Source organism: Manis javanica, chromosome 10 (genome assembly GCF_040802235.1).
Source record: "Manis javanica isolate MJ-LG chromosome 10, MJ_LKY, whole genome shotgun sequence".
NCBI classification, from domain to species: domain Eukaryota; kingdom Metazoa; phylum Chordata; class Mammalia; order Pholidota; family Manidae; genus Manis; species Manis javanica.
In genome coordinates, this window is record NC_133165.1 from 55708459 (window position 1) to 55722947 (window position 14489).

The following is a 14489-nucleotide window of genomic DNA, read 5'->3' on the forward strand; positions in this document are numbered from 1 at the left end:
GCCCACTACCCTCCACCTCCCACTTGCAAATTCAGGAGATGCAAAGTCAGGAGACTTAGGTTTGAGCCTCTGCTCTACCACTTGGTTATCCCATGGTCATAAGGAAAACCTCTGTCCTCTTTAAGCCTCCCTGTTCACCTGTGCAGTGAGTTTCCTACTCTCCTTCTCACCTATTTTGCACAGTTGTGGGCATATCAGGAGGTGTCAACACTCAGTGTGATGGTGAGAAGAGTGATCCTACACAGCAACCCTGTTCTGGTCTTTTTCAGTGCCTTCCATGAACAAATCTATCCCCAGGCAGCCCCAGGAGATCTAAAAGTGGAAGAACAAAGGTCAGGTTCTGATTATTTTGCCATTAACACAAGGATATTGTGACTCTCATTTCCTTCTTAAGGTCCACAGTTGAATACTGTGCCTTAATTATTTTTCCCTGTGTTGGGCACATATTTATAAAGGTTTATTTACTCTGAAATGTAGGTTGAACTGCTTTTCAAACAGTGGTAACCAATTATTGCTTTCACATGTCTTAAGTACTCAGAGAATCCCAATTATTATTATCCCATAGAAGAGGTATTAATGTGCAATATCTAAGTCAAGTACTTGGAAGCCAGTATGATTATTTTCCCCATTTTGTGAATAAGGAAGCTAAGAGGTATGAGTATTTTTCTCTACCTCTCACATCTAAATACCATCACCCTTCTCACCAGTATCAACCTCACCACTAACCAGAGATCTTCAGGTCCTTCTCCGCTGTCCTTGTCTTCTGAATAGCAGAGATGCGCATCTGAACGAGCATTTAAACAGTTAAATGGACATAATGGACGTAGTTTGCTGCCCAAAACACAGGGACTGTGTAGTAATGGTGACTGCAATAAGGCCTTGTGGTTCAATGCAGATGCTCAGGATTCCCAGGTCTTGGTTCAAACCCTGGCTCCTCCGCTTATAAAAACAGAGACCTGAGCCAGCATGCTGCGTTTCTCCAAGACTCAACTTCATGGTGGAGATGACAGCTCCCCTCACTGGACTGCTGTGAGGGTTAAATGAATTGGATACACATAATGTGCTTGGGACCCTGTCTGGCACTGTAAACATTCCATACATACAGCTCCCACTGTGACTGTTATTTCCCAACAATGCAAAACTTCTATTAAGTGAGTTCTTTTTCTCGATGCTGAGCTCATGCCACATAAACCAAATTAATCTTAGGAAGCTTATTACCTTTAAATCTTGATTGCAAAGTGCCCCCCTTCCCTCCAGCAAGACTCTCTCATCCTCTCAATTCCTCTGTTAATACTTCTGCTGATTATTTTTCTTTAATAGGGTTAGATTGTTTTCCCAACAAGCTCAGTACAGAAAATAGAAATGAGGGGAAAATCTGTTTTGGCCATCAACTATATCTCTCGTGCACGCAAGTGACCTCAGTGGGGCCCTTGCTGACCCTCTCACCCCCATCTGCTCTCAGGTTTCCTTTAAGTTTAATAGAAACAGTAGGAGGTCAGTCCACTACAGCCTGTGACCTCACCAACAAAACAAGCTCCCAACACAGCACTCCCAGTTCAGAGAGCTTCCAAGTGCAATTTAAAATAAATACTCACATAGGTTCTATGGTCAGCTCTCAGAATTTGTCTCAAAATGATCTGCATATTCAGAAATATATTCTCCAATGCTCTGGCCCATTGGGGAGTGATTTGCATTCAGGGAGGAAAGGCTAATATTCTAGTCTTAGCAATTATTGAAACACATCCAGTCAGTACTCTAATAAATTATCTTAACCCAATTACTAAAAACATTGCAAAACATTACTGTGCATCGAAGACCGTCCTGCCCAGGAATCTTTATTGGCAGGGTAATTAAAAACGTACTGCTATGGCTTCTGCTCAAATATTTGGGGATGTTTTGTGCCATTTGAATTAGCTCTCTTGGACTCCGAGGAGAGAGAGACCTGCCTGCTGCCCCTTGCTTTATTTGTCCCTTCCTTCCCCAGCTCCTCTCTTTTGGGGCCATTCATCACTGGGGCCTCCTTCCCGTATCAATGCCACCTTTAAGTTCCTTCCCCTCAATCCTTCTTATAGAAAGAAATACAGGCTCAGTCTTCTCTCCTCCATCCCTTCCTTCTCTGTTCAAAGCAGAAGGTTTTTTTTAGCTAGCATATATCTGGTGCTTACTATGTGATGGAAACTATCACATATCAGAATAAATCCTAGGTAACTTTGCAAGGAATGATAGTCCCATTCCAAGGATTGGAAAAGTTAAGGATTAAGCAGGTTAAGTGAACTTCCACAGCTCACAAAGCTGACAAGCAGCAAAGCCAAGACCAAATGCAGGTCTGGGGGTTCCAAGGCTTTTCTTCCATTCTTCAGCAAGTGTGTACCAGCTGCCTGTATGTTCTAGGCACTGTGCTAAGCCCTGGGAATAAAATAGTGAACAGAATCAGGCACAGTCCCCACCCTCTGGGTCTTGCATGCACCCACCAAGTGTATCAGTTAGGATATGTTAGTTGTGCTGAAGTAACAAGCAAATCCAGAATCTCAGTGGGATATGACCAACACTGCTTTCTCATTCATACCGAAAGTCCACAGGAGTTGACTGGACCAGCACATGTCCACATTTAACTTTAAAGTAGATGGGAAAATATAACACTACCAGAGAACTGGAAAATTGGAAATATTTGTTAAACAGCACTAATGACAACCTCAGCATCTGCCAGATAGAGAGGAGGGTTGTCATTTCCAGAATGAATGGAACTAGGAGCTCTGTAGTGAATTTACAATCGAGCTGTAATACTAGCCAAGGTCCCCAGCATGCTGCTTATAGATACAAATTCATCTCCAAACACCTTCTCTGTCAGACCACAGGGATCCCAGGCATCAAACTTTGCCATGATCACAGGGACATGTGACATGTGACACTCACTCCTTCATAATTAGGCTCATCTTCACACCCCACAATGTGCACCAAGCAGCTGGATTCAGGAGCCAAAGTCTAAGGGTGCAAATGAATCTAGCCTGGGCCCATAGAAGGGAGGTGGTGGGGGCAGCTCTGCCTATTGAATTAACATTTTAGACTCACTGAAGAGTTCTGAGCGTGTTCATCAAACAGCCCTACAGCTGTACTTCCTCCTTGATATCATTAACAACATCATCTGGCATTGGTTCTCCTTCACTGAGGGGTAGGTCCTGGGCTGAACTGCATTATCTAATCTGCACAACAATGCTGAAAGGAACGTATTAATGGCTCCATTTTACAGATGAAGACACAGAGGCAGAAAGATTAAGTAAACAGCTCACAAAGTGGCACAGCAAGGCCTTGAACCCATGTCTTTCTGTCACATGAGTGCACAGCAGCCTAGAGGAGCCAGAGCCTCAGTCAGAAGTACATCACTGGAGACCTTGATGGCTCCAAATTCTAATGGGCCTGAAGCTGTGGCTAACTGAGACCAGAGGTAAGCAAAATGGTCCACAGTCCAAGACAGGGGTGACTGAATGCAATTCAAATCTAAATCCACCAGCATTTAATGTGAGAAGAGAAACTAATTTTTAAGCATCTACAATGTGCCAGGACACCAGACTAGTCCAGAGGATGCATTTCCATAGTGCACAGGACCTAGGCTCAAGGTAATCATCTCATTTAATCTTCCCAACATTACTGCACTAGGTATTTTATAGATAAGGAATCTGAGTCTCAGAGAAGGTGAGCACTTATCCAAGGCCACACAGCTCAGAGGAGGCAGAGCTTGTATGCACCCATCAATTGTATCTTGATGAGAGGTTCCAGGGAAGGCCAGGGGTTATACACATACACACACACACACACACACACACACCACACACACAGATTTTTATGATTGTCTCAGAAATAACACAGCATTACCTGGGAACGGGTTTGTGTTCCTCCCCTAAAATGACTCTGCCTCACTCCACACACGCCCATTAACTTGCCACCACCTCTACCAATAACAGTAACAATAGCAGGAAGAAAGAGGAGGAGGAGGAAGGATGTAGGAGAAAGAAGGACCATCATCATTCCCTCCACAACCATTAATTAAGAATTTTTTAAGTGTCAGGCATGTTCTGAGTACTTTACGAGCACCATGTCATTAAATTTCACAGAAAGCCTCAAAAGGCAAGGAACACCATTATTACCATTTTACAGGCAAAGAGACTGAGGCTCAGAACAGCCAGGTATCCATCCCAAATCAGCCAGCTAGTGGGCCAAAGAGCAAAGATACAAACCTTCATGTGCATACCAGTCCATTCCCTCAACCAGCTACTGCATCTGTATCTGAGGAAAAGCAGAAAGTGCTTTATGTGGATCAGGGCTTGAGGAATGAGGGACATAATCCAGTTTCCTGTCCAGGGAAAAAATGCAGAGAACAGGCTTGGTTTCTTGCCACAGGGGACTCTTTTTCAAGGATCTGCAGTGTAGCCGCCCCACCTTCCTCTTGGTACCCACCCAGATTTCCTTCTGGTGGGTGCATCCCTCCCCATTTCTGTGAGAGGTGGCTGACAGCAACTCACAGTCACACACTCTCCTCTCCAGAGAACTGCTTCACTCCCTTGCTTCACTCCTTGCAATGGGACTAACTCTGTGCTGTGATTCAAGCTACAGGGTTCCCCAGGGACCATCAGGAAGCTAGTCTCCATCCTGCTTCCCTCACGCCCATTCTCCTGAGATCTCTCCCCTAATAAAGCTTTGCACAAGAATCCCCGCCTCAGGCTCTGCATCTAGAAAATCAGACATGACACCCCACTTCCCCTGTTCCCATCTCTGCTTACGTTCCTGGACGTGAGTTTCTGTTTCTCAGCCTCAGAAGTGGGAGACATGAGAGAAGGTGAAATGGGAACTCAGAAATCTGGGACTGCTGGGAGGCAGGAGGCCAGGCAGTTGAGAGACGGCAGCCAAGTAGACCGTGCTGGCAGTGCCCGGCCTCCCCACGCCAGCCTGCCCTCGGCCTCATGCACTTTGGGTAATTAAGAACAGATGGCCCAGTGCCTCCGCCAAGCCCCATTAACTCCTTAATGCTGCTCTTCTGGAGGCCGGATGGTTGGCCGGGAAAGCCAGCTTTGGAGGTCATCTGATTAAATGATGCCTAGCACAGAGGGTTGCCCAGGCCCTCTTCTCAGGCTGGCAGCTGCCCCTGCTGCTTCATCGGAACTGCCATCAGTAACCAGATGGGCTGAAAAAGGGGTCTGGGTGTGCTTAATGCAGAAATGTACCGAGTTCAAGGAGCACTGGCTTAGGAGTCAGGGGACAATCATTGCCCCATGGCCTTAGACAAGTCACTTAATCCAAGCCTCAGTTTCATTAACTGCCAAATGACAAGAGTATTAATAATAACTACAGCAATGTTGAATATTGTTCTAATGGCAATTATTATTCCTTTAAAGATGATGACAATCGCTAGTGGTAATAAAAATGCTGTGCCAAACACTTTACATGTAATCTCTTCCTTAATCTTCATAACCGCTCTTTAGGATAGGACCTCTTATGATCTCCATTGTACAGATAGAAAATGGAGGCCAAAGGGCTTAAGAAACTTGGCAAGTGCACGTGCCTGGCAGGGGTTGGAGACAGGATTTGAACCTCGGTCTGATAGGCTTCAGGGGCCCTGCTCTTCACCCCCATGTTGCAGTCCCCCATGCCACTTACCTGGCAGCAGATTCAAAGGTCAGAGGAACAGAAGAAACCACAAAGGCATCCCATAGTCATAGATGTGCCAAAGAATCTTTGACTGCACTCCCTCAAAAACAAAAAGACCCCATCTTCATTCAATCTATTCTTCACCCATACCGTCCTCTCACACTTGAAAGCCAAGGCTTGTACTGGAAACTAGAGGTTCTTTGCAATGGTTGTAGCTACCTTAAACAAGGAAAAGGCAAAACTCAGGCAGCAACACATTTTGGATACAGCTGATGAAGGGGAAGGCTCTGAGAAGGTGGCTATGCCCTCAGTCAAAGAACCCAAGAAACTTAAATGCTGGTGTCTCACTTGCGAACACAGGGCATATCAGATAGGCTGCAGGGGTACAAGCATGAGCAGGGAACATGGGATTCCTGCAGCACTATGGGACACAGGGCACAGAAGCCGACCTGTGCACACACACCACGGGGGCTGGTGGAGTGCAGGGGTGGCTGATGCCTGATTTGGGGCACTGACAGGGGAGACCTCAAAGAAATAGTGAATTTTAGCATCTGATTTTGAAATTTAAAAGTGCTTTGGCAGAAAACATTTTATTTCTGGATCTGAATGACTGTTGCACATGTGTATTCAGTTTGTGAAAATCCATTGAGCCACTCACTTATGTAAATATGCATTTCTGAATGTATATTATACCTCAGTAAAGAGTTTTTTTAAATAAGGGAAAAATAACTCTAGTGAAAAACAGAAAGTGCTTTGGAAAGCCCAAATTGCTACCAGGTTTATGGGTTGCTATTCTTATTATATTGTAAACAAACCCCTGCCATACCCAGAAAGTCAGTACTTTATCTTACAACAAATGGGCACTATGTTCACTGGATATCTGCTTTCTCTAGTCTCCACAAATATGCAGGAATGGTCCCCCATCCACCTCTGGAAAAGTGCTTAAGTATCTTCCAGGCAAGATTTGATTACTCTAGGTTCTCCAAAGGTTTTTAAATGCCAGGAGATGTTCTCCACCCCATCATATCCACTGCTTGAAGCTGGAGACCATGACACAGTTTAAGCAGCTCAGAGGAGTCCCTCACCCTGGCAAACACAAGCTTTACTGCCAGAAATGCCAGATGCTAAGAGCATTGGCCAGCACTCTGAACGTCAGTGGACCATCTCTTTAGCCTCCTTCAACCAATTAATCCTGCTCAACTTCTCCACTCTCCCTGCTTTTGTCTGACTGTTGCCTTGACCTCTGCTTCTTGCCTTCTAATTCCATTTGGGTCTCCTAATTCTTCTTTTCGTTGCTTCCCTGCACACCCCCCACCCCTTCAACTTCATGCCACCTTCCTCCCCCAGTTCTCCCCAATCACCATCCAACTCATTGTTCAAACCAAAAACTTAGAACCACACTTAATCCCTCCTGTCCCTTTCCCCTTTCTTCTTGAATCCATCAGCACCTCTCTACCTTCACTGACATCCCTCTGCTCCAGGCCACCTGGTATCTCTCATTCACCTTCCTTTCAAATGGTCTCATACACAACAGCCAAAGCGACCTTTTATAATGTAAACCAGAAGATGGCACTTCCTTTCTCTGCACTTCCACTGGTCTTCCCGTCCCCCTTAGAACACAATCCAAACACAGCATCATGCTTGCAGGTTGACCTCTGCTTGCCCATCTCCAGAGTGGTCTCTTCCACTCAGCCCCAATCAGAGGCCAACTTCCATTTCTCAATCACTCTAACCACATCCCTGACTCACACCTTTCATACATCCTGTTTCCTCTGCCTAGAATACTTTTTCCTTGGCTTTTCCCATAGCTGCTGCCTTCTCATCCCTCAGGTATCAAAGAAAGAAAAGTTACCTCCTCAGAGAGATTTTTCTTGACCACTCATCTAAATTGTCCTCCAATTGTTCTCCATCCCACTGCCCTGTATTATCTCAGTGATAATACTTCATCAGAATCTGTCATGGTCTTATTTGTTTACTGTCTGTGTTCCACCCAAACAGGAAAGATCATGAGAGCAGAGACCCGTCTGTCTTGTTCTGTCACAAGCCACCAGTGCCTGGCACACGGTCAGTACTCCATGAATGAATACACCTGGCACTCTCCCCAGTGTTACTCACCTAGGCTGCCTACAATAGAAGTTCCTGCCTCTGGCCCATTCCCTGCCTGGCATCCCAATTAATGAAGAAATAAATGAGACATGAAATACTGGCTCCAGATCCTTCCTGAGATGTTTCTGCTTCCTCAACCTCACCCCATGCACTCAAATTTCCAAAACTAACAGAAAACGCCAGGTCCTTCTTGACCTAGGCTTGCATCACTCCATTCTAACTTTCAGGGGTCACTTAGGCTGGCTCACTTTCCCCATTCAACTGGAAACCAAGAAGTACATAAATGAAATGGTTGATCAGAGAGTGTGGACTCTGGATTTGGAAGGAAACAAGGACCAATTCTGGCCCCTCATGTTTATTGTCTATTTGCTCTAAAACTAATTCTCCTATCTCAGTTTCCCCTTCTGTAAATAACAGTAAGTAAGACCTCAAGACCATAGCATTATGGAATTCTTTAGTGGTAAATCATTACCACAAGGTCTGTCTAGAAAGTGTTTTGTGTAGTAGGTGACACAAAACACTCAATAAATGTTATCTGTAATAGCAATATCTCTGGGACGCCTGCAGATCTCAGCTTACACTTTCCTTCCTTTGGGAAGACTCTCCTGCCCCATCACCCTCTAAGTGTGATTTAGATGCTCCTCGTACATGCAGCTCTCAAACCAGATACACAATGGGTTCAGGGGATCCCTGTTGCATTCAGACTAAAAGCCAAGTTCCTTACTGAGATGCTACATCTTTTTGACCCTATTCACACTATTCTCCCCATCACGCAACTCGCTCCAGCCCTGTTGGCCTGCTGTTCCCCAAACATTCCACTTACTGTCCAAATTTACCCACTATTCCCTCTTCTTAGAACATACTTCCTCCAGCAATTTGTGTGGTTCCCATCTTTATTTCCTTCAGAAACTCAAATAGCTCCTCCCTAAGTGTTTCCTTGGTCACTGTGTTAAGCTGAACAATGGCTCCCCAAAGATGCCCATGTCCTGATGCTCGGAACCTGTGAATTCGTTAAGTGGCAACAGAAATGCTGCAGAAGTGATTAAGCTAAGGATCTTGAGAGAAGGAGCTGGTCCTGGATTTTCCAGGTGGGCCTGATGTGATCACAAGGGTCTCACAAGAGGGAGGCAAGAGGGTCAGAGTTAGAGAGAGATTGGAAGATGCTAAGATGCTGGCTTTGAAGTGGAGGATGCGGCCATGAGCCAAAGGATGGAGGTGGCCTTCAGAAGCTAGAAAGGGCGAGAAAACAGATTCTCCCCAGAGCCTCCAGAAGGAATGGATACAGGCCTGCTGACCCATTTCGAACTTTTGACTTTCAGAACTGGAAGGTAATACATTTGTGTTATCTTAAGCCACTAAATTTATGGTAATTTCTTACAGCCGCAAGAGAAAACTCATACAATCACCAAATGTAAAATAATCTCCACCAAATGTGCACATGCACATGTATTTGCACAAAACACACACACCCTTCTATTCCCCTTCCTTGATTTAGTTTTCTCCATACCACATGCCATCTGGCAATCAAATAAAAATATGACACATAGCTTCCGCATATGCACATATACACACAGAAATAAGCATTCTATGAAGACAGCAATTTTTGTCTCTGTTGGCCACCACTATATTTGTTGTGCCTAGAAACAGGCCTGGCTTTACTGAGTGGATAGATACTCACTAAAATTGTTGACTGCATGCTTTCCTCATCTCAGCACTTACTTATTCCATCATTATTTATCCAGAATCTATCTCACCCCTCAGCGTTTAGGCCCTAAGAACTGCCTCTCTTAGTCAATACTAGAGCTATCATTCCACCATTACACAGCACTTGCTCCCCAACCCCAGAAAACCCCCACAAACATGCGCTGAGCAGTTGGGCCAATGCTACCATGTCCTGTACATCTGAGCCCCAGAGTTGTCAAAATTCCAACCTGCCAAGAACCCTCACATTTTATTTGATTGCAAATATGTCTAATTCCCAATTCACTGAAGCAGCAAGGAGGAAAAAAAAAGCCACTCAAGTCTTAATTTACAAAGCAAATCTACCCAGCAGAAATATTCATCTGCAGGAGACAGTGGGAGTCAATCATTTTTACAAAGGGAAAAGAAACCTACTCTGTTCTTCCTGTTTTCCAGTTGTATTGTCAGCAAACCTTTTGAAAGCAGTCTGAGGCCCAGGCTAATCATTTTTGCTTCAAGGGGCTCATTTCCTAGGGCTGGTGGTACTTTTGTCACTGAGAAAGGAATGCAGCAGTTAAGAAAACTCAGAATGTGGCTGAAGTCCTTCTCGGGGGAAAAAGGATGTAAGAAATGCAGTCAATTCCACTTGGCTTGCTCATTAGAATTCCAGAGTACAAGGGCAGTATGTCTCCTTTGAAATCCTTGGAACAATCAGATGAGTGGGACTACCCAGAATGTGCAATGACATATTTAAATTACATTATCTTCACTTGAAATAACCACACAGAAAGAACTGGTGACTAGAAGTTAAATTAGGCAAGTTTGGGGCAATCAGTACATACTAGCTGCCTTTGCTTTTGTATTTCCTCTGTCACAGATTTATTTCATCATGCCTGTTGTAAAGGACTCCTTCTTGTCTATTTCCAGACCCATCTGTGGGTCGCTAAAGGGTAGGGACCACGTGTCGTTTTCTTTGCATTCCTGGCAGCCGCTATAGTGCCTGACACACACTAGACACTGTGTTGAATGATTAAGTAGATGAGCAGATGAATGGATGGATGTTTAGACCAAGAATAACAACACCTGTACCAAATGCCTGTGTCCCCACTTGCTAGATAGGAAGGGTGCGTGTTCAATCTATAGCTCCTCAGGCCCCTACCCAAGAGATTTTAATTCAGTCTGTCTTGAATGGAACCTGAGAATATGTTCTTGAACATTTATTCCAGGTAGCTCTGTTCATCAGGCAAGCTTGGAAAACACATGGTGCATCCATCTGTCTACCACACACTTACCTGAAATGTCCTTGAGTTCTGTTTCTCATCACTGGGTAATCTTCGGCAGACAAAGTTTCCCACACTCCAAATGGGAGGCAGACGCTTTCCACTTGGAGCCACTGTGTATTTCCTCTCCCCACTGCCGTTCAATCCTTCTGAACAAAGCCTTATATTTCCATTCTCACTCTCTTTCTAGAAGCATCTGAAGGTGTCGAACGTAAGACAGAAAAAGCAGAGCCCACAGGGCCTGCATTCTGCATGATATCCATGCAGTGACCAGGCTTGCTGCCCCAGAAGGCCTCGCATCTGGAAGAAGGGCTTCCTGGCTCTCAGACCGCCTGGCACACAGCTTCCTTCCTGGCTGTTCAGCATACATACCAACTTGGAAACTGGGTGTGAGCACAGTGTGTGTTTACTTTATGTCGCTCCCTGTGTCCCTCCTTTGAGGAATAAGACTTAGGCACCCTGCTCTGAGGAGCCTTTAGGAACCAACCAAGCACCAGGACTCAACCTCCCATTGGGACTGCATCTTACCTTCCCAGGTTCCACAGCAGACCTCCCCCTGCAACATTTAATTCAAACAATGGGTCTCATGGATCAAAAGGTTTGAAAAGTTACATAAAGCATCATTTTTGAGCCAATGGACAATCGTTCCCTTCCTCTCTCAAGGCCCCGTTAGAACATAAAGGAATTGCCCTTTAGGAGACTGAGAAGCCAGACCTAAGGACTGTAGTTCCCATTTACACCAGGGTGAGCACCAAACCTTTCCCAATGCCTGGACACCAACTATTATCAATTCTTGGAAGCAGAAGAAATCTGAGAGGAACTTAATACTTTCTGTATTAGTGATCCATGGCTTCATAACAAATTACCCCAAAACTTAGTGCCTGAAAGCAACATTTATTATCTCACAGTTTCTGTGAGCCAGGAATCCAAGCTCTGCTTAATGGGTTTGTCATATGTGACAGCCTGACATTGGCCAGGCCTGCCTTGACCTCGGGCTCAGCTAGGGAAGCTCTGTTCCCAAAATCACTCACCTGGTTGTTGGCAAGATGCAGGTTCTCAGCGGTACTGGACTGAGGGCCTCAGTTCCTCTCTAGCTGCTGGCCAGAGCTGTTGCCACAGGGGCCTCTCTCCATCAGACAGTTCATGGCATGGCAAATAACTTCCATCAGAGTGAGCAAGTGAGGAGGGTGGAAGCTAGATGATGTAACCTAACCTTTTTGTAACCCCATCCCTTTTGCTCTGTCATCAGAAACTCTGTCATCAGAAGCCAGACACCAGGTCTGGTTCACACGTAAAAGGAGCAGATGACACAGGGTGTAAATACCGGGAGGTGGGGACAATGGGAGCCGTTTTAGAAGCTGCCTGCCACACCTTCTACAGCCTCCCTGTCAGACAATCTAGTCAAGAGCAATGGGATGTGATATGACCAGACAGACCTGGGTTCTAATCCTGGGTCTGCCCCTTATGACCATTACATTGATGGCAACAGCAGTGGCTGCTCCTGCTACCCTTAACTAGGCACTTTGCAGATCTTCACAGGCATGGCCTTGTTTCATCCTTACAATGTGCCTTCAGGAAAGTACTTTCACTACACCCACTGCACGGATGAGGAAACTGAGGCTTAGGGGACTTCAGCACCTTGCCCAAGAACTCACAGCTACTAAGCAGGAGAAGCCAGATTCCAGCCATGGTGTTTTTGGTGCTGTGACCCCTGGGCTGTTCTGACTACTAGCTTAACGTCTCTGACATCCTCTGTAAAAGAGTAATACTAACACTGACCTACAGGGACAAGTAGAAAGATTACATAAGTGAATAAAATAATGGCACATGTCTGAGATCAGTAAGGGATAGGTATTTTGTTTAACAGCATTTGCTGACCACATTCGCTGTGCCAGGCCCCATGCTGATACAGGCTTTTTATCCCCAGTCCTGTTCATGCTCACACTGACCCCCAGGAGCAGGTGCTGCTCACATCGGTGTATTAAAGCTCAACTGTTTTGAGTGCCTTAGAGAGTTTCACCCCTTGAGCCCTCAGAATGATCCAAGGATGTAGGCCCTTGGAGCAGATGCCAGGGGAGCTTAAGCCAAGAAAAAGAGGTTCCTCAGGCAACAACTGCCTTCAGCACTTGGAGAGCACCCTTCATTTTAAAGTGTCCACAGCCTTCTCTGGAATCATGTACGTGTGTGTGTGTGTGTGTGTGTCCCCTTTGTCATGCACAAGTGGCAAGTCGGTACCTAGCTTCTTGGCTGCACTCCAGCTCCGTGTGTCATGTGCTGCTGGCCCTCCCCAGGGAACATCCTTCAACAGAGGACTAATCCCCCAGCTCGCATCTCCTAGAGGGATAACTCTGAGCTGTGTGTTAGGCAAAGTTCACCAGAGTCACCCAGAGCAATTCTCCTCTGTCTGGCCTCAATGGCAACTGGATTCATAAACTCCCTTTTGGGCTGCCTTCCCTTCCCTGTCTCACTTTTCCACTCTCCTGCCCACATTCTCTGAACCTTTGAGATAAATTCCTTATAACCAAATCCTTATCTCAGTGTTTCCTTCAGAAGAAACTCAAACTATGGCAATATTATTATTATTATTAGCTCCATTTTCAGATAAGAAAACTGAGGCACAGAGAGGTTACGTAACATGCCCATGGTCACACAGGTCACATAGCTGGGAAGTGGTGGAACCAGGATTCAAACCAAGGCAGTCTGGCTCTTTACATTACTCATGATTCTGTTTTCCTTTCTGACTAAGATGATTAAGTTAGAGTAAGAACAGTTGCCTTTTGGTGCCAAGGATAAACCTTCTACACTGAAGCTCTGTGTTATCAATGCTGGGGGTACAAATGGTTTTGTGTATGACTACAAAGACCAGTTCTGCTCTTTAATGAAAATATCAGCTCCCCAACACAGCCAGCTGTTACCCCACTGAAAGATGTGATTACGGAAGCCATGCTAATGATGTTATCATGTTGCAAGGATTTCTGGTGTGCTTGTAAACCTAAAACCATAATTGCCAGAGAATTTGTCCCCCACAAATCAAGCCCCTCTGTGTGGACAATTATATCTGGTGTTGCACAGAATTTAATGTCTAAATAATGAAGTCAAAGAACAATGCTGGAGACCGGGCATTTGAATATACTTGATTGATTCATTTCTCGCTCCAATTTAATAACCCACTTAGTCAGTGACGGTTAAGTGCAGCAGACTTAGAAAGAACATAACACACCAGAGAGAAAACATTTCACAGATTAATAACTGGATGTGGGTACAGGCTGGCGCTCCCCTAATAGCAGCACAAAAATAGGTTATCGTCAAAAATCTGGATTTAATGTTCCAAAATGGGGATCCGTGCTTTTCTTTTATATGGTTCCATACTTATCACCACAGGCTAATGAAACATAAATCAGAATTCAGAAGCTAATAAATGCAATTCTGAGGGAGTATTTTTTTTAATTTAATACCTTCCAAGATCATGATCTTTGTTCAAGATCTTTAATGTTCAAATTACAATGTGTGAATATTAAGCATATTTGATTATGACTGAACTCTCCAAAAGGCTAATTTATGAGCCCTGCAGCCTAACACATGTGCACCATTTAAAGGAGAATGTGACCACAGTTTGTTTATACCAATTTCTCCAGTATAGAGATAAACACTCTTAAACTGCCTATACAAATAAAGTCATGTATATATGTATCTGGCTGGTTTGTCTGATTTGCACAGAGGATGTACAATTAAATGAGACTGACTCAGTGTTTACAGCAGCTTTGGCAGAAATTATGCTTTGGG

General features: G+C 44.9%; 1 long non-coding RNA gene across 1 annotated transcript in view; it reads right to left on the bottom strand.

Moving 5' to 3' along the window:
- The window catches only part of LOC140843735 (uncharacterized), a 301319-nt gene extending 290393 nt beyond the window's left edge, over window positions 1-10926 (bottom strand). Inside the window, exon 1 of the long non-coding RNA XR_012121742.1 lies at window positions 10719-10926. This is a non-coding gene — a long non-coding RNA (uncharacterized lncRNA). The remainder of the gene's footprint in view (window positions 1-10718) is intronic.
- Window positions 10927-14489: the final 3563 nt, after the last annotated feature.